Here is a 26,093-nt window from a genome sequence, read left to right on the forward strand (position 1 = left end):
GTCGGTGCTTTGAGCATTCACTGTGATACCAGTATTAGTTTCCGCTACACCTCTGCAGGTTCAGTTTATTCCTTGGACCTTCACATTGACGATGAAACACAGAAATGGCATCGGAATTAAATACAAAAGGCACAATGCCGCCATAAGTACAAGAATAGATACTCTTCTTACAGTCGGTGTTTTGAGCATTCCCTGTGAGACCAGTATTAGTTTCCGATACACCACTGCAGGTTCAGTGTATTCCTTGTACCTTCACATTGACGACGAAACACAGAAATCGCATCGGAATTAAATCCAAAACGCACAATGCCGCCCTAAGTACAAGAATAGAGACTCTTCTTACAGTCGGTGCTTTGAGCATTCACTGTGAGACCAGTAATAGTTTCCGCTACACCTCTGCAGGTTCAGTTTATTCCTAGGACCTTCACATTGACGATGAAACACAGAAATGGCATCGGAATTAAATACAAAAGGCACAATGCCGTCTTAAGTACAAGAATAGAGACTCTTCTTACAGTCCGTGCTTTGAGCATTTCTTGTGAGACCAGTATTAGTTTCCGATACACCACTGCAGGATAAATGTATTCCTTGGACCTTCACATTGACGATGAAACACAGTAATCGCATCGGAATTAAATCCAAAACGCACAATGCCGCCTTAAGTACAAGAGTACAGACTCTACTTACAGTCGGTGCTTTGAGCATTCCCTGTGAGACCAGTATTAGTTTCCGCTACACCACTGCAGGTTCAATATATTCCTTGGACCTTCACATTGACGATGAAACACAGAAATCGCATCGGAATCAAATACAAAGGGCACAATGCGGCCTTAAGTACAAGAATAGAGACTCTTCTTACAGTCGGTGCTTTGAGCATTCCCTGTGAGACCAGTAATAGTATCCGATACACCACTGCAGGTTCAATCTATTCCTTGGACATACACATTGACGATGAAACACTGAAATTACATGGGAATTAAATACAAAAGGAACAATGCCGCCTTAAGTACAAGAATAAAGACTCGTCTTACCGTCGGTGCTTTGAGCATTCCCTGTGAGACCAGTATTAGTTTCCGATACGCCACTGCAGGTTCAATGTATTACTTGGACCTTCACATTGACGATGAAACACAGAAATCGCATCGGAATTAAATACAAAACGCACAATGCCGCCTTAAGTACAAGAATAGAGACTCTTCTTACAGTCGGTGCTTTGAGCATTCCCTGTGAGACCAGTATTAGTTTCCGATACGACACTGCAGGTTCAATGTATTCCTTGGACTTTCAAATTGACGATGATACACAGAAATCGCATCGGAGTTAAATACAAAAGGCACAATGCCGCCTTAAGTACAAGAATAGAGACTCTTCTTACAGTCGGTGCTTTGAGCATTCACTGTGATACCAGTATTAGTTTCCGCTACACCTCTGCAGGTTCAGTTTGTTCCTTGGACCTTCACATTGACGATGAAACACAGAAATGGCATCGGAATTAAATACAAAAGGCACAACGCCGCCATAAGTACAAGAATAGATACTCTTCTTACAGTCGGTGCTTTGAGCATTCCCTGTTAGACCAGTATTAGTTTAAGATACACCACTGCAGGTTCAATGTAATCCTTGGACCTTCACATTGACGATGATGCACAGAAATGGCATCGGAATTAAACACAAAAGGCACAATGCCGCCTTAAGTGCAAGAATAGATACTCTTCTTACAGTCGGTGCTTTGAGCATTCCCTGTGAGACCAGTAATAGTATCCGATACACCACTGCAGGTTCAATCTATTCCTTGGACATACACATTGACGATGAAACACTGAAATTACATCGGAATTAAATACAAAGGGCACAATGCCGCCTTAAGTACAAGAATAGAGACTCTTCTTACAGTCGGTGCTTTGAGCATTCCCTGTGAGACCAGTATTAGTTTCCGATACACCACTGGAGGTACAATGAATTCCTTGGACATTCACATTGACGATGAAAAACTGAAATTACATCGGAATTAAATACAAAAGGCACAATGCCGCCTTAAGTACAAGAATAGAGACTCTTCTTACCGTCGGTGCTTTGAGCATTCCTTGTGAGACTAGTATTAGTTTCCACTACACCTCTGCAGGTTCAGTTTATTCCTTGGACCTACACATTGACGTTGAAACACAGAAATGGCATTGGAATTAAATCCAAAACGCACAATGCCGCCTTACGTACAAGAATGGAGACTCTTCTTACAGTCGGTGCTTTGAGCATTCCCTGTGAGACCAGTATTAGTTTCCGCTACACCTCTGCAGGTTCAGTTTATGCCTTGGACCTTCACATTGACGATGAAACACAGAAATGGCATCGGAATTAAATACAAAAGGCACAATGCCGCCTTAAGTACAAGAATAGAGACTCTTCTTACAGTCGGTGCTTTGAGCACTCCCTGTGAGACCAGTATTAGTTTCCGATACACCACTGCAGGTTCAATGTATTCCATGGACCTTCAAATTGACGATGAAACACAGAAATCGCATCGGAATCAAATACAAAAGGCACAATGCCGCCTTAAGTACAAGAATAAAGACTCTTCTTACAGTCGGTGCTTTGAGCATTCCCAGTGAGACCAGTATTAGTTTCTGATACACCACTGCAGGTTCAATGTATTCCTTGGACCTTCACATTGACGATGATGCACAGAAATGGCATCGGAATTAAATACAAAAGGCACAATGCCGCCTTAAGTGCAAGAACAGAGACTCTTCTTACAGTCGGTGCTTTGAGCATTCCCTGTGAGACCAGTATTAGTTTCCGATACACCACTGCAGGTTCAATGTATTCCATGGACCTTCAAATTGACGATGAAACACAGACATCGCATCGGAATCAAATACAAAAGGCACAATACCGCCTTAAGTACAAGAGTAGATACTCTTCTTACAGTCGGTGCTTTGAGCATTCCCTGTGAGACCAGTAATAGTATCCGATACACCACTGCAGGTTCAATCTATTCCTTGGACATACACATTGACGATGAAACACTGAAATTACATCGGAATTAAATACAAAGGGCACAATGCCGCCTTAAGTACAAGAATAGAGACTCTTCTTACAGTCGGTGCTTTGAGCATTCCCTGTGAGACCAGTATTAGTTTCCGATACACCACTGGAGGTACAATGAATTCCTTGGACATTCACATTGACGATGAAAAACTGAAATTACATCGGAATTAAATACAAAAGGCACAATGCCGCCTTAAGTACAAGAATAGAGACTCTTCTTACCGTCGGTGCTTTGAGCATTCCTTGTGAGACTAGTATTAGTTTCCACTACACCTCTGCAGGTTCAGTTTATTCCTTGGACCTACACATTGACGTTGAAACACAGAAATGGCATCGGAATTAAATCCAAAACGCACAATGCCGCCTTACGTACAAGAATGGAGACTCTTCTTACAGTCGGTGCTTTGAGCATTCCCTGTGAGACCAGTATTAGTTTCCGCTACACCTCTGCAGGTTCAGTTTATGCCTTGGACCTTCACATTGACGATGAAACACAGAAATGGCATTGGAATTAAATACAAAAGGCACAATGCCGCCTTAAGTACAAGAATAGAGACTCTTCTTACAGTCGGTGCTTTGAGCACTCCCTGTGAGACCAGTATTAGTTTCCGATACACCACTGCAGGTTCAATGTATTCCATGGACCTTCAAATTGACGATGAAACACAGAAATCGCATCGGAATCAAATACAAAAGGCACAATGCCGCCTTAAGTACAAGAATAAAGACTCTCCTTACAGTCGGTGCTTTGAGCATTCCCAGTGAGACCAGTATTAGTTTCTGATACACCACTGCAGGTTCAATGTATTCCTTGGACCTTCACATTGACGATGATGCACAGAAATGGCATCGGAATTAAATACAAAAGGCACAATGCCGCCTTAAGTGCAAGAATAGAGACTCTTCTTACAGTCGGTGCTTTGAGCATTCCCTGTGAGACCAGTATTAGTTTCCGATACACCACTGCAGGTTCAATGTATTCCATGGACCTACAAATTGACGATGAAACACAGACATCGCATCGGAATCAAATACAAAAGGCACAATACCGCCTTAAGTACAAGAGTAGATACTCTTCTTACAGTCGGTGCTCTGAGCATTCCCTGTGAGACCAGTAATAGTATCCGATACACCACTGCAGGTTCAATCTATTGCTTGGACATACACATTGACGATGAAACACTGAAAATACATCGGAATTAAATACAAAAGGCACAATGCCGCCTTAAGTACAAGAATAGAGACTCTTCTTACAGTCGGTGCTTTGGGCCTTCCATGTGATACCAGTATTAGTTTCCGCTACACCTCTGCAGGTTCAGTTTATTCCTTGGACCTTCACATTGACGATGAAACACAGAAATGGCAATGCCGCCTTAAGTACAAGAATAGAGACTCTTCTTACAGTCGGTGCTTTGAGCATTTCCTGTGAGACCAGTATTAGTTTCCGATACACCACTGCAGGTTCAATGTATTCCTTGGACCTTCACATTGACGATGAAATACAGAAATGGCATAGGAATTAAATCCAAAACGCACAATGCCGCCTTAAGTACAAGAATAGAGACTCTTCTTACAGTCGGTGCTTTGAGCATTCCCTGTGAGACCAGTATTAGTTTCCGATACACCACTGGAGGTTCAATGATTTCCTTGGACATTCACATTGACGACGAAAAACTGAAATTACATCGGAATTAAATACAAAAGGCACAATGCCACCTTAAGTACAAGAATAGAGACTCTTCTTACCGTCGGTGCTTTGAGCATTCCCTGTGAGACCAGTAATTGTATCCGATACACCACTGCAGTTTCAATGTATTCCTTGGAACTTCACATTGACGATGAAACACAGAAATCGCATCGGAATTAAATACAATAGGCACAATGTCGCCTGGAGTACAACAATAGAGGCTCTTCTTACAGTCGGTGCTTTGAGCATTCCCTGTGAGACCAGTATTAGTTTCCGATACACCACTGCAGGTTCAAAGTATTCCTTGGACACACACATTGACGATGAAATACTGAAATTACATCGGAATTAAATACAAAAGGCACAATGCCGCTTTAAGTGCTAGAAGAGTGAGACTTCCAAGAGTCTGTGTCTTGATCCTTTCCTGAGAGACCAGTATTAGTTTCCGATACACCACTGCAGGTTCAATGTATTCCTTGGACTTTCACATTGACGATGAAACACAGAAATCGCATCGGAATTAAATACAATGGGCACAATGCCGCCTTAATTACAAGAATAGAGCCTTTTCTTACAGTCGGTGCTTTGAGCATTCCCTGTGAGACCAGTAATAGTTTCCGATACACCACTGCAGATTCAATGTATTCCTTGAACGTCCACTTTCACGATGAAACACAGAAATTGCAACGGTATTAAATACAAAAGGCACAATGCCGCCTTAAGTACAAGAATAGAGACACTTCTTACAGTCGGTGTTTTGAGCATTCCCTCTGAGAGCAGTATTAGTTTCCGATACACCACTGCAGGTTCAAAGTATTCCTTGGACCTTCACATTGAGTATGAGACACAGAAATCGCATCGGAATTTAATACAATAGGCACAAGGCCGCCTTAAGTACAAGAATAGAGACTCTTCTTTCAGTCGGTGCTTTGAGCATTCCCTGTGAGACCAGTATTACTTTCTGATACACCACTGCCGGTTCAATGTATTCCTTTGACATACACAATGACGATGAAACACTGAAATTACATCGGAATTAAATACAAAAGACACAATGCCGCCTTAATGCAAGAAGAGTGAGACTTCCTAGAGTCTTTGCCTAGATCCTTTCCTGAGAGACCAGTTTTAGTTTCCGATTCACCACTGCAGGTTCAATGTGTTCCTTGGACATACACAGTGACGATGAAACACTGAAATTACATGGGAATTAAATACAAAAGGCAGAATGCCGCCTTAGTGCAAGAAGATTGAGACTTCTTAGAGTCCATTCATTGATCCTTTCCTGTGAGACCAGTATTAGTTTCCGATACACCACTGCAGGTTCAATGTATGCCTTGGACTTTCAAATTGACGATGAAACACAGAAATCGCTTCGGAATTAAATACAAAAATCACAATGCCAGGTTAATTACAAGAATAGAGACTCTTCTTACAGTCGGTGCTTTGAGCATTCCCTGTGAGACCAGTATTAGTTTCCGATACACCAATGCAGGTTCAATGCATTCCTTGGACCTTCACATTGACGATGAAACACAGAAATCGCATCGGAATTAAATACAAAAGGCACAATGCCACCTTAATTACAAGAATAGAGACTCTTCTTACAGTCGGTGCTTTGAGCATTCCCTGTGAGAGCAGTATTAGTTTCCGATACACCACTGCAGGTTCAAAGTATTCCTTGGAACTTCACACTGACTATGAAACACAGAAATCGCATCAGAAATAAATACAAAAGGCACAATGCCGCCTTAAGTACAAGAATAGAGACTCTTCTTACAGTCGGTGCTTTGAGCATTCCCTGTGAGACCAGTATTAGTTTCCGACACACCACTGCAGGTTCAATGTATTCCATGGACCTTCACATTGCCGAAGAAACACAGAAATCGCATCGGAATCAAATACAAAAGGCACAATGCCGCCTTAAGTACAACAATAGAGGCTCTTCTTACAGTCGGTGCTTTGAGCATTCCCTTTTAGACCAGTATTAGTTTCCGATACATCACTGCAGGTTCAATGTGTTCCTTGGATATACACAATGACGATGAATCACTGAAATTACATGGGAATTAAATACAAAAGACAGAATGCCGCCGTAATGCAAGAAGATTGAGACTTCTTAGAGTCCATCTTTTGATCCTTTCCTGTTAGACCAGTATTAGCTTCCGATACACCACTGCAGGTTCAATGTATTCCTTGGACTTTCACATTGACGATGAAACACAGAAATCGCTTCGGAATTAAATACAAAAGGCACAATGCCGCCTTAGTTACAAGAATAGAGACTCTTCTAACAGTCGGTGCTTTGAGCATTCCCTCTGAGAGCAGTATTAGTTTTCGATACATCACTGCAGGTTCAAGGTTTTCCTTGGACCTTCACATTGACTATGAGACACAGAAATCGCATCGGAATTAAATACAAAAGGCACAAGGCCGCCTTAAGTACTAGAATAGAGACTCTTCTTCCAGTCGGTGCTTTCAGCAATCCCTGTGAGACCAGTATTAGTTTCCGATACACCACTGCAGGTTCAAAGTATTGCTTGGAGCTCAACATTGACTATGAAATACAGAAATCGCATCGGATTTAAATGCAAAAGGCACAATGCCGCGTTAAGTACAAGAATAGAGACTCCTCTTACAGTCGGTGCTTAGAGCATTCCCAGTGAGACTAGTATGAGTTTCCGATACACCACTGCAGGTTCAATGTATTCCTTGGACCTTCACATTGACGATGAAACACAGAAATCGCATCGGAATCAAATACAAAAGGCACAATGCCGCCTTAAGTACAACAATAGAGGCTCTTCTTACAGTCGGTGCTTTGAGCATTCCCTGTGAGACCAGTATTAGTTTCCGATACACCACTGCAGGTTCAATGTATTCCTTGGACTTTCAAATTGACGATGAAACACAGAAATCGCTTTGGAATTAAATACAAACGGCACAATGCCGCCTTAATTACAAGAATAGAGACTTTTCTAACTGTCGGTGCTTCGAGCATTCCCTGTGAGAGCAGTATAAGTTTCCGATACACCATTGCAGGTTCAATGCATTCCTTGGACCTTCACATTGACGATGAAACACAGAAATCGCATCCGAATTAAATACAAAAGGCACAATGCCACCTTAATTACTAGAATAGAGACTCTTCTTACAGTCGGTGCTTTGAGCATTCCCTGTGAGACCAGTATTAGTTTCCGATACACCATTGCAGGTTCAATGCATTCCTTGGACCTTCACATTGACGATGAAACACAGAAATCGCATCGGAATTAAATACAAAAGGCACAATGCCACCTTAATTTCAAGAATAGAGACTCTTCTTACAGTCGGTGCTTTGAGCATTCCCTGTGAAACCAGTAATAGTTTCCGATACACCACTGCAGGTTCAATGTATTCCTTGGACGTCTACATTCACGATGAAACACAGAAATTGCATCGGTATTAAATATAAAAGGCACAATGCCGCCTTAAGTACAAGAATAGAGACACTTCTTACAGTCGGTGCTTTGAGCATTCCCTGTGAGACCAGTATTAGTTTCCGATACACCACTGCAGGTTCAATGTATTCCATGGACCTTCACATTGCCGATGAAACACAGAAATCGCATCGGAATTAAATACAAAAGGCACAATGCCGCCTTGAGTACAAGAATAGAGACTCTTCTTACAGTCGGTGCTTTGAGCATTCCCTGTAAGACCAGTATTAGTTTCCGATACACCACTGCAGGTTCAATGTGTTCCTTGGATATACACAATGACGATGAAACACTAAAATTACATGGGAATTAAATACAAAAGTCAGAATGCCGCCTTAATGCAAGAAGATTAAGACTTCTTAGAGTCCATCCTTTGATCCATTCCTGAGAGACCAGCATTAGTTTCCGATACTCCACTGCAGGTTCAATGTATTCCTTCGACTTTCACATGGACGATGAAACACAGAAATCGCTTCGGAATTAAATACAAAAGGCACAATGCCGCCTTAATTGCAAGAATAGAGACTCTTCTAACTGTCGGTGCTTTGAACATTCCCTGTGAGACCAGTATTAGTTTCCGATACACCACTGCAGGTTCCATGTATTCCTTGGATTTTCACATTGACGATAAAACACAGAAATCGCATCGTAATTACATACAAAAGGCACAATGCCGCCTTAAGTACAAGAATAGAGTCTGTTCTTACAGTGGTGCTTTGAGCATTCCCTCTGAGAGCAGTATAAGTTTCCGATACAACACTGCAGGTTCAAGGTTTTCCTTGGACCTTCACATTGACTATGAGACACAGAAATCGCATCGGAATTAAATACAAAAGGCACAAGGCCGCCTTAAGTACAAGAATAGAGACTCTTCTTACAGTCGGTGCTTTGAGCATTCCCAGTGAGACCAGTATTACTTTCTGATACACCACTGCCGGTTCAATGTATTCCCTTGAGATACACAATGACGATGAAACACTGAAATTACATCGGAATTAAATACAAAAGACTCAATGCCGCCTTAATGCAAGAAGAGTGAGACTTCTTAGAGTCCATTCTTTGATACTTTCCTGTGAGTCCAGTATTAGTTTCCGATACACCACTGCAGGTTCAAAGTATTCCTTGGACCCTCACATTGACGATAAAAAACAGAAATTGCATCGGAATTAAATACAAAAGGCACAATGCCGCCTTATGTACAAGAATAGAGACTGTTCTTACTGTCGGTGCTTTGAGCATTCATTGTGAAACCAGTATTAGTTTCCGATACACCACTGCATGTTCAATGCATTCCATGGACCTTCACATTGACGATGAAACACAGAAATCGCATCGGAATTAAATACAAAAGGCACAATGCCACCTTAATTACAAAAATAGAGACTCTTCTTACAGTCGGTGCATTGAGCATTCCCAGTGAGGCCAGTATTAGTGTCCGATACACCACTGCAGTTTCAATGTATTCCTTGGACTTTCACATTGACGATGAAACACAGAAATCGCACCGGAATTAAATACAAAGGGCACAATGCCGTCTTAATTACAAGAATAGAGACTCTTCTTACAGTCGGTGTTTACAGCATTCCCTGTGAGACCAGTATTAGTTTCCGATACACCACTGCAGGTTCAATGTATTCCTTGGACCTTCACATTGACGATGAAACACAGAAATCGCATCGGAATTAAATACAAAAGGCACAATGCCGCCTTAAGTACAACAATAGAGGCTCTTCTTACCGTCGGTGCTTTGAGCATTCCCTGTGAGACCAGTATTAGTTTCCGATACACCACTGCAGGTTCAATGTATTCCTTGGACATACACTTTGACGATGAAATACTGAAATTACATCGGAATTAAATACAAAAGGCACAATGCCGCTTTAAGTGCTAGAAGAGTGAGACTTCCTAAAGTCTGTGCCTTGATCCTTTCCTGAGAGACCAGTATTAGTTTCCGATACACCACTGCAGGTTCAATGTGTTCCTTGGACATAGACAATGACGATGAAACACTGAAATTACATGGGAATTAAATACAAAAGGCAGAATGCCGCCTTAATGCAAGAAGATTGAGACTTCTTAGAGTCCATTCTATGATCCTTTCCTGTGAGACCAGTATTAGTTTCCGATAGACCACTGCAGGTTCCATGTATTTCTTGGACCTTCACATTGACGATGAAACACAGAAATCGCATCGGAATTAAATACAAATGGCACAATGCCGCCTTAAGTACAAGAATAGAGGCTCTTCTTACAGTCGGTGCTTTGAGCATTCCCTGTGAGACCAGTATTAGTTTCCGATACACCACTGCAGGTTCAATGTATTCCTTGGACCTTCACGTTGATGATGAAACACAGAAATCGCATTGGAATTAAATACTAAAGGCACAATGCCACCTTAAGTACAAGAATAGAGACTCTTCTTGCAGTCGGTGCTTTGAGCATTCCCTGTGAGACCAGTATTAGTGTCCGATACACCATTGCAGGTTGAAAGTATTCCTTGGACCCTCACATTGACTATGAAACACAGAAATCGAATCGGAATTAAATACAAAAGGCACAATGCCGCCTTAAGTACAACAATAGAGACACTTCTTACAGTCGGTGCTTTAAGCATTCCCTCTGAGAGCAGTATTAGTTTCCATACACCACTGCAGGTTCAAAGTATTCTTAGGACTTTCACATTGACTATGAAACACAGAAATCGCATCGGAATTAAATACAAAAGGCACAATGCCGCCTTAAGTACAAGAATAGAGACACTTCTTACAGTCGGTGCATTGAGCATACCCTCTGAGAGCAGTATTAGTTTCCGAACACCACTGCAGGTTCAAAGTATTCCTAGGACCTTCACATTGACTATGAGACACAGAAATCGCATCGGAATTAAATACAAAAGGCACAAGGCCGCCTTAAGTACAAGAAAAGAGACTCGTCTTACAGTCGGTGCTTTCAGCAATCCCTGTGAGACCAGTATTAGTTTCCGATACACCACTGCAGGTTAAAAGAATTGCTTGGAGCTTCACATTGGCTATGAAACACAGAAATCCCATCGGAATTAAATACAAAAGGCACAATGCCGCCTTAAGTACAGGAATACAGACTCTTCTTACAGTCGGTGCTTTGAGCATTCCCTGTGAGACCAGTATTAGATTCCGATACACCACTGTAGGTTCAATGTATTCCTTGGACATACACATTCGCGATGAAATACTGAAATTACATCGGAATTAAATACAAAATGGCACAATGCCGGCTAAAGTGCTAGAAGAGTGAGACTTCTTAGAGTCTGTGCCTTGATCCTTTCCTGTGAGACCAGTATTGGTTTCCAATACACCACTGCAGGTTCAATGTTTTCCTTGGACCTTCACATTGACGATGAAACACAGAAATTGCATCGGAATTAAATGCAAAAGGCACAAAGCCGCATTAAGTACAAGAATAGAGACTCTTCTTACAGTCGGTGTTTTGAGCATTCCCTGTGAGATCAGTATTAGTTTCCGATACACCACTGCAGGTTCAATGTATTCCCTGGACCTTCACATTGACGATGAAACACAGAAATCGCATCGGAATTAATTACAAAATGCACAATGCCGACTTAAGTACAAGAATAGAGACTGTTATTACAGTCGATGCTTAGAGCTTTCCCTAAGAGACCATTATTAGTTTCCGATACACCACTGCAGGTTCAATGTATTCCTTGGACATACACATTGACGATGCAATACTAAAATTACATCGGAATTAAATACAAAGGGCACAATGCCGCCTTAAGTGCTAGAAGAGTGAGACTTCTTAGAGTCTGTGCCTTGATCCTTTCCTGTGAGACCAGTATTAGTTTTCGATACACCACTGCAGGTTCAATGTATTCCTTCGACAATCACATAGACGATGAAACACAGACGTCGCATCGGAACTAAATACCAAAGGCACAATGCCGCCTTAAAACAAGAAACCTGACTCTTCTTATAGTCGGTGCTTTGAGCATTCCCTGTGAGACCAGTGTTAGTTTCCGGTACACCACTGCAAGTTCAATGTATTCCTTGGAGCTTCACATTGACGTTGAATCACAGAAATCGCAACGGAATTAAATACAAAAGGCACGATGCCGCCTTCAGTACAAGAATAGAGACTCTTCTTACAGTCGGTGCTATGAGCATTCCCTGTGAGACCAGTATTAGTTTCCTATACACCACTGCAGGTTCAATGTATTTCCTGGACCTTCACATTGATGATGAAACACAGAAATCGCATCGGAATTAAATACAAAAGGCACAATGCCACCTTAAGTACAAGAATAGAGACTCTTCTTGCAGTCGGTGATTTGAGCAATCCCTGTGAGACAAGTATTAGTGTCGGATACACCACTGCAGGTTCAAAGTATTCCTTGGACCTTCACATTGACTATGAAACACAGAAATCGCATCGGATTTAAATACAAAAGGCACTATGCCGCCTTAATTGCAAGAAGAGTGAGATTTCTTAGAGTCTGTGCTTTGATCCTTTTCTGTGAGCCCAGTATTAGTTTCCGATACACCACTGCAGGTTCAATGTATTTCTAGGACCGTCACATTGACGATGAAAGACAGCAATCGCACTGGAATTAAATACAAAACGCACAATGCCGCCTTAAGTACAAGAATACAGACTCTTCTTACAGTCGGATCTTTGAGCATTCTCTGTGAAACCTGTATTATTTTCCGATACACCACTGCAGGTTCAATGTATTCCTCGGACCTTCATATTGACGATGAAACACAGAAATCGCATCGGAATTAAATTCAATAGGCACAATGCAACCTTAAGTACAAGAATTGAGACTCTTCTTACAGTCGATCCTATGGGCATTCCCTTTGAGACCAGTATTATTTTCCGAAACACCACTGCAGGTTCAATGTATTCCTTCGACATTCACATTGACGATGAAACACAGAAGTCGGATCGGAATTAAATACCAAAGGCACAATGCCGCCTTAATTACAAGAATACTGACTCTCCTTGCAGTCGGTGCTTTGAGCATTCCCTGTGAGACCAGTGTTAGTTTCCGATACACCACTGCAAAATCAATGTATTCCTTGGACCTTCACATTGTCGATGAATCACAGAAATCGCATCGGAATTAAATACAAAAGGCACAATGCCGCATTAAGTACAAGAATAGAGACTCTTCTTACAGTCTGTGCTATGAGCTTTCCCTGTGAGACCAGTATTGGTTCCCGATACACAGCTGCACGTTCAATTTATTCCTTGGACATTCACATTGACGATCAAACACTGAAATGACATAGGAATTAAATACAAAAGGCACAATGCCGCCTTAATTGCAAGAAGAGTGAGAGCTCTTAGAGTCTGTGATTTGATCCTTTCCTGTGAGACCAGTATTAGTTTCCGATACACCACTGCACGTTCAATGTATTCCTTGGACCATCACATTGAATATGAAAGACAGAAATCGTATCGGAATTTAACTCAAAAGGCACTAAGCCGCCTTAAATACAAGAATACAGACTCTTCTTACAGTTGGTGCTTTGAGCATTCCCTGTGAGACCTGTATTAGTTTCCGATACACCACTGGAGGTCAAATGTACTCCTTGGACCTTCACATTGACGATGAAACACAGAAATCGCATCGGAATTAAATACAAACGGCACAATGCCGCCTTAAGTACAACAATAGAGGCTCTTGTTACAGTCGGTGCTTTGAGCATTCCCTGTGAGACCAGTATTATTTTCCGATACACCACTGCAGGTTCAATGTATTCCTTGGACATACACATTGACGATGAAATACTGAAATTACTTCGGAATTAAATACAAAAGGCACAATGCCGCTTTAAGTGATAGAAGAGTGAGACTTCCTAAAGTCTGTGCCTTGATCTTTTCCTGAGAGACCAGTATTAGTTTCCGATACACCACTGCAGGTACAATGTGTTCCTCGGACATACACAATGACGATGAAACACTGAAATTACATGGGAATTAAATACAAAAGGCAGATTGCCGCCTTAATGCAAGAAGATTGAGACTTCTTGGAGTCCATTCTATGATCCTTTCCTGTGAGACCAGTATTAGTTTCCGATACACCACTGCAGGTTCAATGTATTCTTTGGACCGTCACATTGACGATGAAACACAGAAATCGCATCGTAATTACATACAAAAGGCACAATGCCGCCTTAAGTACAAGAATAGAGACTCTTCTTACAGTCGGTGCTTTGAGCATTCCCTCTGAGAGCTGTATTAGTTTCCGATACACCACTGCAGGTTCAAGGATTTCCTTGGACCTTCACATTGACTATGAGACACAGAAATCGCATCGGAATTAAATACAAAAGGCACAAGGCCGCCTTAAGTACAAGAATAGAGACTCCTCCTACAGTCGGTGCTTTGAGCATTCCCTGTGAGACCAGTGTTACTTTCTGATACACCACTGCAGGTACAATGTATTCCTTTGACATACACAATGAGATGAAACACTGAAATTACATCGGAATTAAATATAAAAGACACAATGCCGCCTTAATGCAAGAAGAGTGAGACTTCATAGAGTCCATTCTTTGATACTTTCCTGTGAGTCCAGTATTAGTTTCCGATACAATACTCCATGTTCAAAGTATTATATGGACCCTCACATTGACGATAAAAAACACTAATTGCATCGGAATTAAATACAAACGGCACAATGCCGCCATAAGTACATGAATAGCGACTCTTCTTACTGTCGGTGCTTTGAGCATTCATTGTGAAACCAGTATTAGTTTCCGATACACCACTGCAGGTACAATGCATTCCTTGGACCTTCACATTGACGATGAAACACAGAAATCGCATCGTAATTACATACAAAAGGCACAATGCCGCCTTAAGTACAAGAATAGAGACTCTTCTTACAGTCGGTGCTTTGAGCATTCCCTCTGAGAGCAATATTAGTTTCCGATACACCACTGCAGGTTCAATGTTTTCCTTGGACCTTCACATTGACTATGAGTCACAGAAACCGCATCGGAATTAAATACAAAGGGCACAATGCCGCCTTAATTACAAGAATAGAGCCTCTTCTTACAGTCGCTGCTTTCAGCATTCCCTGTGAAACCAGTAATAATTTCCGATACACTACTGCAGGTTCAATATATTCCTTGGACGTCTACATTCACGATGAAACACAGAAATTGCATCGGTATTGAATACAAAAAGCACAATGCTGCCTTAAGTACAAGAATAGAGACACTTCTTACTGTCGGTGCTTTGAGCATTCCCTCTGAGAGCAGTATTAGTTTCCGATACATCATTGCAGGTTCAAAGTATTCCTTGGACCTTCACATTGACTATGAAACACAGAAATCGCATCAGAAATAAATACAAAAGGCACAATGCCGCCTTAAGTACAAGAATAGAGACTCTTCTTACATTCGGTGCTTTGAGCATTCCCTGTGAGACCGGTATTAGTTTCCGATACACCACTGCAGGTTCAATGTATTCCATGGACCTTCACATTGCCGATGAAACACAGAAATCGCATCGGAATTAAATACAAAAGGCACAATGGCGCCTTAAGTACAACAATAGAGACTTTTCTTACTGTCGGTGCCTTGAGCATTCCCTGTGAGACCAGTATTAGTTTCCCATACACCACTGCAGGTTCAATGTGTTCCTTGGATATACACAATGACGATGAAACACTGTAATTACATGGGAATTAAATACAAAAGACTGAATGCCGCCTTAATGCAAGAAGATTGAGACTTCTTAGAGTCCATCCTTCGATCCTTTCCTGTGAGACCAGTATTAGTTTCCGATACACCACTGCAGGTTCAATGTATTCCCTGCACCGACACATTGTCGATGAAACACAGAAATCGCATCGGAATTAAATACAAAAGGCAAACTGCCGCCATAAGTACAAGAATAGAGACTCTTCTTACAGTCGGTGCTTTGAGCATTCCCTGTGAGACCAGTATTAGTGTCCGATACACCATTGCAGGTTGAAAGTATTCCTTGGACCTTCACATTGACTATGAAACACAGAAATCGCATCGGAATTAAATACAAAAGGCACAATGCCGCCTTAAGTACAAGAATAGAGACACTTCTTACAGTCGGTGCATTGAGCATTCCCTCTGACAGCAGTATTAGTTTCCGTACACCACTGCACGTTCAAAGTATTCCTAGGACTTTCACATTGACTATGAAACACAGAAATCGCATCGGAATTAAATACAAAAGGCACAATGCCGCCTTAAGTACAAGAATAGAGACACTTCTTACAGTCGGTGCATTGAGCATTCCCTCTGAGAGCAGTATTAGTTTCCGTACACCACTGCAGGTTCAAAGTATTCCTAGGACCTTCACATTAACTATGAGTCACAGAAATCGCATCGGAATTAAATACAAGAGCCACAAGGCCGCCTTAAGTACAAGAAAAGAGACTCGTCTTACAGTCGGTGATTTCAGCAATCCCTGTGAGACCAGTATTAGATTCCGATACACCACTGCAGGTTCAAAGAATTACTTGGAGCTTCACATTGACTATGAACAACCGAAATCACATCGGAATTAAATGCAAAAGGCACAATGCCACCTTAAGTACAGGAATAGAGACTCTTCTTACAGTCGGTGTTTTGAGAATTCCCTGTGAGACCAGTATTAGTTTCCGATACACCACTGCAGGTTCAATGTATTACTTGGACCTTCACATTGGCGATGAAACACAGAAATCCCATCGGAATTAAATACAAAAGGCACAATGCCGCCTTAAGTACAGGAATAGAGACTCTTCTTACAGTCGGTGCTTTGAGCATTCCTTGTGAGACCAGTATTAGATTCCGATACACCACTGTAGGTTCAATGTATTCCTTGGACATACACATTCACGATGAAATACTGAAATTACATCGGAATTAAATACTAAAGGCACAATGCCACCTTAAGTACAAGAATAGAGACTCTTCTGGCAGTCGGTGATTTGAGCAATGCCTGTGAGACCAGTATTAGTGTCGGATACACCACTGCAGGTTCAAAGTATTCCTTGGACCTTCACATTGACTATGAAACACAGAAATCGCATCGGAATTAAATACAAAAGGCACTATGCCGAATTAATTACAAGAATAGAGACTCTTCTTACAGTCGGTGCTTTGAGCATTCATGTGTGACCAGTATTAGTTTCCGACACTCCACTGCAGGTTCAATGTATTCCTTGGACCTTCACATTGACGATGAAACACAGAAATTGCATCGAAACTAATTACCAAACGCACAATGCCGCCTTAATTACAAGAATACTGACTCTTCTTACAGTCGGTTCTTTGTGCATTCCCTGTGCGACCAGTATTAGTTTCCGATACACCACTGCAGGTTCAAAGTGTTCCTTGGACCTTCACATTGACTATGAAACTCAGAGATCGCATCGGAATTAAATGCAAAAGGCACAAAGCCGCCTTAAGTACAAGAATAGAGACTCTTCTTACAGTCGGTGCTTTGAGCATTCCCTGTGAGACCAGTATTAGTTTCCGATACACCACTGCAGGTTCAATGTATTCCTTGGACCTTCACATTGATGATGAAACACAGAAATCGCATCGGAATTAAATACAAAAGGCACAATGCCACCTTAAGTACAAGAATAGAGACTCTTCTTGCAGTCGGTGATTTGAGCAATGCCTGTGAGACCAGTATTAGTGTCGGATACACCACTGCAGGTTCAAAGTATTCCTTGGACCTTCACATTGACTATGAAACACAGAAATCGCATCGGAATTAAATACAAAAGGCACTATGCCGCCTTAATTGCAAGAAGAGTGAGATTTCTTAGAGTCTGTGCTTTGATCCTTTCCTGTGAGCCCAGTATTAGTTTCCGATACACCACTGCACGTTCAATGTATTTCTAGGACCGTCACATTCACGATGAAAGACAGAAATCGCACTGGAATTAAATACAAAAGGCACAATGCCGCCTGAAGTACAAGAATCCAGACTCTTCTTACAGTCGGTGCTTTGAGCATTCCCTGTGAGACCAGTGTTAGTTTCCGATACACCACTGCAAGTTCAATGTATTCCTTGGACCTTCACATTGACGATGAATCACAGAAATCGCATCGGAATTAAATTCAAAAGGCACAATGCAACCTTAAATACAAGAATTGAGACTCTTCTTACAGTCGATGCTATGAGCATTCCCTGTGAGACCAGTATTAGTTTCCGATACACCACTGCAGGTTCAATGTATTCCTTCGACATTCACATTGACGATGAAACACAGAAATCGCATCGGAACTAAATACCAAAGGCACAATGCCGCCTTCATTACAAGAATACTGACTCTTCTTACAGTCGGTGCTTTGAGCATTCCCTGTGAGACCAGTGTTAGTTTCCGATACACCACTGCAAGTTCAATGTATTCCTTGGACCTTCACATTGACGATGAATCACAGAAATCGCATTGGAATTAAATACAAAAGGCACAATGCCGCCTTAAGTATAAGAATAGAGACTCTTCTTACAGTCTTTGCTATGAGCTTTCCCTGTGAGACCAGTATTAGTTTCCAAAACACAGCTGCACGTTCAATGTATTCCTTGGACATTCACATTGACGATCAAACACTGAAATTACATAGGAAATATATACAAAAGGCACAATGCCGCCTTAATTGCAAGAAGAGTGAGAGTTCTTAGAGTCTGTGCTTTGATCCTTTCCTGTGAGACCAGTATTAGTTTCCGATACACCACTGCACGTTCAATGTATTGCTTGGACCAACACATTGACGATGAATCACAGAAATCGCATCGGAATTAAATACAAAAGGCACAATGGCGCCTTAAGTACAAGAAGAGAGACTCTTCTTACAGTCGGTGCTTGGAGCATTCCCTGTGGGACCAGTATTAGATTCCGATACACCACTGCAGATTCAATGTATTCCTTGGAGCTCCACATTGACGATGAAACACAGAAATCACATCGGAATTAAAAACAAATGGCACAAAACCGCCTTAAGTGAGGGTGTAGAGACTCTTCTTACAGTCGGTGCTATGAGCATTCCCTGTGAGACCAGTATTAGTTTCCGATACACAGCTGCAGGTTCAGTGTATTCCTTGGACATTCACATTGACGATCAAACACTGAAATTACATTGGAATTAAATACAAAGGGCACAATGCCGCCTTAATTGCAAGAAGAGTGAGACTTCTTACAATCTGTGCTTTGATCCTTTCTTGTGAGACCAGTATTAGTTTCCGATACACCACTGCACGTTCAATGTATTCCTTGGACGGGCACATTGAATATGAAAGACAGATATCGTATCGGAAATAAACTCAAAAGGCACTAAGCCGCCTTAAGTACAAGAATACAGACTCTTCTTACAGTCGATGCTTTGAGCATTCCCTGTGAGACCTGTATTTGTTTCCGATACACCACTGCAGGTTCAATGTATGCCTTGGACCTTCACGTTGACGATGAAGCACAGAAATCGCATCGGAATTAAATATAAAAGGCACAATGCCGCCTTAAGTACAAGAATAGAGACTCTTCTTACAGTCGGTGCTATGAGCTTTCCCTGTGAGACCAGTATTAGTTTACGATACACCACTGCAGGTTCAATGTATTCCTTGGACCTTCAAATTGACGATGAAACACTGAAATCGCATCGGAATTAAATACAAAAGGGACAATGCCGCCTTAAGTGCAAGAAGAATGAGACTTCTTAGAGTCTGTGCTTTGATCCTTTCCTGTCAGACCAGTATTAGTTTCTGATACACCACTGCAGGTTCAATGTATTCCTTGGACCTTCACATTGACGATGAATCACAGAAATCGCATCGGAATTAAATACAAAAAGCACAATGGAGCCTTAAGTACAAGAATAGAGACTCTTCTTACAGACGTTGCTTGGAGCATTCCCTGTGAGACCAGTATTAGTTTCCGATACACCACTGCAGATTCAATGTATTCCTTGGAGCTTGACATTGACGATGAAACACAGAAATCGCATCGGCATTAAATACAAAAGGCACAAAACCGCATTAAGTGAGGGAGTGGAGACTCTTCTTACAGTCGTTGCTTTGAGCATTCCCTGTGAGACCAGTATTAGTTTCCGATACACAGCTGCGGGTTCAATGTATCCCTTGGACATTCACATTGATGATCAAACACTGAAATTACATTGGAATTAAATACAAAAGGCACAATACCGCTTTTTTGCAAGAAAAGTGAGACTTCTTAGAGTCAGTGCTTTGATCCTTTCATGTGAGACCAGTATTAGTTTCAGATACACCACTGCAGGTTCAATGTAATCCTTGGACCTTCACATTGACTATGAAACACAGAAATCGCATCGGAATTAAATACGAGAGGCACAATGCCGCCTTAGGTACAAGAACACAGACTCTTCTTACAGTCTGTGCTTTGAGAATTCCCTGTGAGGCCAGTATTAGTTTCCGATACACCACTGCAGGTTCAATGTATTCCTTGGACCTTCACATTTGCGAAGAAACACAGATATCGCATCGGAATTAAATACAAAAGGCACAATGCCGCCTTAAGTACAAGAATAGAGACTGTTCTTACAGATGGTGCTTTGAGCATTCCCTGTGAAACCAGTATTAGTTTCCGATACACCACTGCAGGTTCAATGTATTCCTTGGACCTTCACATTGACGATGAAACACAGAAATCGCATCGGAATTAAATACAAAGGGCACAATGCCGCCTTAAGTACAAGAATAGAGACTCTTCCTACAGTCGGTGCTTTGAGCATTCCCTGTGTGACCAGTATTACTTTCTGATACACCACTGCAGGTTCAATGTATTCCTTGGACATACACAATGACGATGAAACACTGAAATTACATCGGAATTAAATACAAAAGACACAATGCCGCCTTAATGCAAGAAGAGTGAGACTTCATAGAGTCCATTCTTTGATCCTTTCCTGTGAGTCCAGTATTAGTTTTCCCATACACCACTGCAGGTTCAATGTATTCCTTGGACCCTCACATTGACGATAAAAAACAGAAATTGCATCCGAATTAAACACAAAAGGCACAATGCCGCCTTAAATACAAGAATAGAGAATCTTCTTGCAGTCGGTGTTTTGAACATTCCCTGTGAGACCAGTATTAGTTTCCGATACACCACTGCAGGTTCAATGTATTCATTGGACCTTCACATTGACGATGAAACACAGACATCGCATCGGATTTAAATACAAAAGGCACAATGCCGCCTTAAGTACAAGAATAGAGGCTCTTCTTACAGTCGGTGCTTTGAGCATTCCCTATGAGACCAGTATTAGTTTCCGATACACCAATGCAGGTTCAATGTATTTCTTGGACATACACATTGACGATGTAATACTGAAATTACATCGGAATTAAATACAAAAGGCACAATGCCGCTTTAAGTGCTAGAAGAGTGAGACTTCTTAGAGTCTGTGACTTGATCCTTTCCTGTGAGACCAGAATTAGTTTCCGATACACCACTGCAGGTTCAATGTATTCCTTGGACCTTCACATTGACGATGAAACACAGAAATCGCATCGGAATTAAATACAAAAGGCACAATGACGCCTTAATTACAAGAATAGAGACTCTTCTTTTAGTCGGTGCTTTGAGCATTGCCTCTGAGAGCAATATTAGTTTCCGATACACCACTGCAGGTTCAAGATATTCCTTGGACCTTCACATTGACTATGAAACACAGAAATCGCATCGGAATTAAATACAAAAGGCATAAGGCCGCCTTAAGTACAAGAATAGAGACTCTCCTTACAGTCGGTGCTTTGAGCATTCCCTGTGAGACCAGTATTAGTTTCCGATACACCACAGCAGGTTCATAGTATTCCTTGGACCTTCACATTGACTATGAAACACAGACATCGCATCGGAATTAAATAGAAAAGGCACAATGCCGCCTTAAGAACAAGAATTGAGACACTTCTTACAGTCGGAGCTTTGAGCATTCCCTCTGAGAGCAGTATTAGTTTCCGATACACCACTGCAAGTTCAATGTATTCCTTGGACCTTCACATTGACTATGAAACACAGAAATCGCATCGGAATTAAATACAAATGGCACAATGCCGCCTTAAGTGCAAGAATAGAGACTCTTCTTATAGTTGGTGCTTTGAGCACTCCCTGTGAGACCAGTATTAGTTTCCGATACACAACTGCAGGTTCAATGTATTCCTTGGACCTTCACATTGACGATGAAACACAGAAATCGCATCGGAATTAAATACAAAATTCACAATGCCGCCTTCAGTGCAAGAATAGAGACACTTCTTATAGTCGGTGGTTTGAGCATTCCCTGTGAGACCAGTATTAGTTTCCGATACACCACTGCAGGTTCAATGTATTCCCTGGACATACACAAAGACGATGAAACACTGAAATTACATCGGAATTAAATACAAAAGACACAATGCCGCCTTAATGCAAGAAGAGTGAGACTTCTTAGAGTCCATTCTTTGATCCTTTCCTGTGAGACCAGTATTAGTTTCCGATACACCACTGCATGTTCAATGTATTCCTTGGACCTTCAAATTGACGATGACACAAAGAAATCGCATCGGAATTAAATACAAAAGGCACAATGCCGCCTTAATTACAAGAATAGAGACTATTCTTACAGTCGGTGCTTTGAGCATTCCCTGTGAGACCAGTATTAGTTTCCGATACACCACCGCATCTTCCATGTATTCCTTAGACATTCACATTGACGATGAAACACAGAAATCGCATCGGAATTAAATTCAAAAGGCACAATGCCGCCTTAAGTACAAGAATAGAGACACTTCTTACAGTCGGTGATTTGAGCATTCCCTCTGAGAGCACTATTAGTTTCCGATACACCACTGCTGGTTCAAGGTATTCCTTGGACCTTCACTTTGACTATGAAACACAGAAATCGCATCGGAATTAAATACAAAAGTCACAAGGCCGCCTTAAGTACAAGAATACAGACACTTCTTACAGTCGGTGACTTGAGCATTCCCTCTGAGAGCACTATTAGTTTCCGATACACCACTGCTGGTTCAAGGTATTCCTTGGACCTTCACATTGACTATGAAACACAGAAATCGCATCGGAATTAAATACAAAAGTCACAAGGCCGCCTTAAGTACAAGAATAGAGACTCTTCTTACAGTCAGTGCTTTGAGCATTCCCTGTGAGACTAGTATTAGTTTCCGATACACCACTGCAGGTTCAAAGTATTCCTTGGACCTTCACATTGACTATGAAACACAGAAATCGCATCGGAATTAAATACAAAAGGCATAATGCCGCCTTAAGTACAAGAATAGAGACTCTTCTTACAGTCGGTGCATTGAGCATTCCCTGTGAGACCAGTATTAGTTACCGATACACCACTGCAGGTTCAATGTATTCCTTGGACCTTAACATTGACGATGAAACACAGAAATCGCATCGGAATTAAATACAAAAGGCACAATGCCGCCTTAATTACAAGAATAGAGACTCTTCTTACAGTCGGTGCTTTGAGCATTCCCTGTGAGACCAGTATTAGTTTCCGATACACCACTGCAGGTTCAATGTATTCCTTGGACCTTCACGTTGACGATGAAACACAGAAATCGCATCGGAATTAAATACAAAAGGCACAATGCCGCCTTACTTCCAAGAAAAGTGAGACTTCTTAGAGTCTGCGCCTTGATCCTCTCCTGTGAGACCACTATTAATTTCCGTTACACCACTGCAGGTTCAATGTATTCCTTGGACCTTCACATTGACGATGAAACATATAAATCGCATCGGAATTAAAAACAAAATGCACAATGTCGCTTTAATTACAAGAATAGAGACTCGTCTTACAGTCGGTGGTTGGAGTATTCCCTGTGAGACCAGTAATAGTTTCCGATACACCACTGCTGGTTGAATGTATTCCTTGGACGTTCACATTCACGATGAAACATAGAAATCGCATCGGAATTAAATACAAAAGGCACAATGCCGCCTTAAGTACAGGAATAGAGACACTTCTTACAGTCGGTGCTTGGAGCATTGCCTCTGAGGGCAGTATTAGTTTCCGATACACCACTGCAGGTCCAAGGTATTCCTTGGACCTTCACATTGACTATGAAACACAGAAATCGCATCGGAATTAAATACAAAAGGCACAAGGAAGACTTAAGTACAAGTATAGAGACTCTTCTTACAGTCGGTGCCATGAGCATTCCCTGTGAGACCAGTATTAGTTTCCGATACACCACTGCAGGTTCAAACTATTCCTTGGACCTTCACATTGACTATGAAACACAGAAATCGCATCGGAATTAAATACAAAAGGCACAATGCCGCCTTAAGTACAAGAATAGAGACACTTCTTACAGTCGGTGCTTTGAGCATTCCCTCTGAGAGCAGTAATAGTTTCCGATACACCATTGCGGGTTCAAAGTATTCCTTGGACCTTCTTATTGTCTATGAAACACAGAAATCGCATCGGAATTAAATACAAAAGGCACAATGCCGCCTTCAGTACAAGAATAGAGACTCTTCTTACAGTCGGTGTTTTGAGCATTTCCTGTGAGACTAGTATTAGTTTCCGATACACCACTGCAGGTTAAATGTATTCCTAGGACCTTCACATTGACGATGAAATGCAGAAATCGCATCGGAATTAAATAGAAAAGGCACAATGCCGCCTTAATTACAAGAATAGAGACTCTTCTTACAGTCGGTGCTTTGAGCATTCCCTGTGAGACCAGTAATAGTTTCCGATACACCACTGCAGGTTCAATGTATTCCTTGGACCTTCACATTGACGATGAAACACAGAAATCTCATCGGAATTAAATACAAAAGGCACAATGCCGCCTTAAGTACAAGAAAAGATACTCTTCTTACAGTCGGTGCTTTGAGCATTCTCTGTCAGACCAGTATTAGTTTCCGATACACCTATGCAGGTTCGAAGTATTCCTTGGACCTTCACATTGACTATGAAACACAGAAATCGCATCGGAATTAAATGCAAAAGGCACAAAGCCGCCTTAAGTACAAGAATAGAGACTCTTCTTACAGTCGGTGTTTTGAGCATTTCCTGTGAGACCAGTATTAGTTTCCGATACACCACTGCAGGTTCAATGTATTCCTTGGACCTTCACATTGACGATGAAACACAGAAATCTCATCGGAATTTAATACAAAAAGGCACAATGTCGCCTTAAGTACAAGAATAGATACTCTTCTTACAGTCGGTGCTATGAGCAATCCCTGTGAGACCAGTATTAGTTTCCGATACACCACAGCAGGTTCATAGTATTCCTTGGACCTTCACATTGACTATGAAACACAGAAATCGCATCGGAATTAAATAGAAAAGGCACAATGCCGCCTTAAGAACAAGAATAGAGACACTTCTTACAGTCGGAGCTTTGAGCATTCCCTCTGAGAGCAGTATTGGTTTCCGATACACCACTGCTGGTTCAAGGTATTCCTTGGACCTTCAAATTGACTATGAAACACAAAAATCGCATCGGAATTAAATACAAAAGTCACAAGGCCGCCTTAAGTACAAGAATAGAGACTCTTCTTACAGTCACTGCTTTGAGCATTCCCTGTGAGACCAGTATTAGTTTCCGATACACCACTGCAGGTTCAAAGTATTCCTTGGACCTTCACATTGACTATGAAACACAGAAATCGCATCGGAATTAAATACAAAAGGCACAATGCCGCCTTCAGTGCCAGAATAGAGACACTTCTTATAGTCGGTGGTTTGAGCATTCCCTGTGAGTCCAGTATTAGTTTCCGATTCACCACTGCAGGTTCAATGTATTCGCTGGACATACACAAAGACGATGAAACACTGAAATTACATCGGAATTAAATACAAAAGACACAATGCCGCCTTAATGCAAGAACAGTGAGA

This window comes from Schistocerca americana, unplaced genomic scaffold, assembly GCF_021461395.2.
Source record: "Schistocerca americana isolate TAMUIC-IGC-003095 unplaced genomic scaffold, iqSchAmer2.1 HiC_scaffold_13, whole genome shotgun sequence".
Lineage (NCBI taxonomy): Eukaryota > Metazoa > Arthropoda > Insecta > Orthoptera > Acrididae > Schistocerca > Schistocerca americana.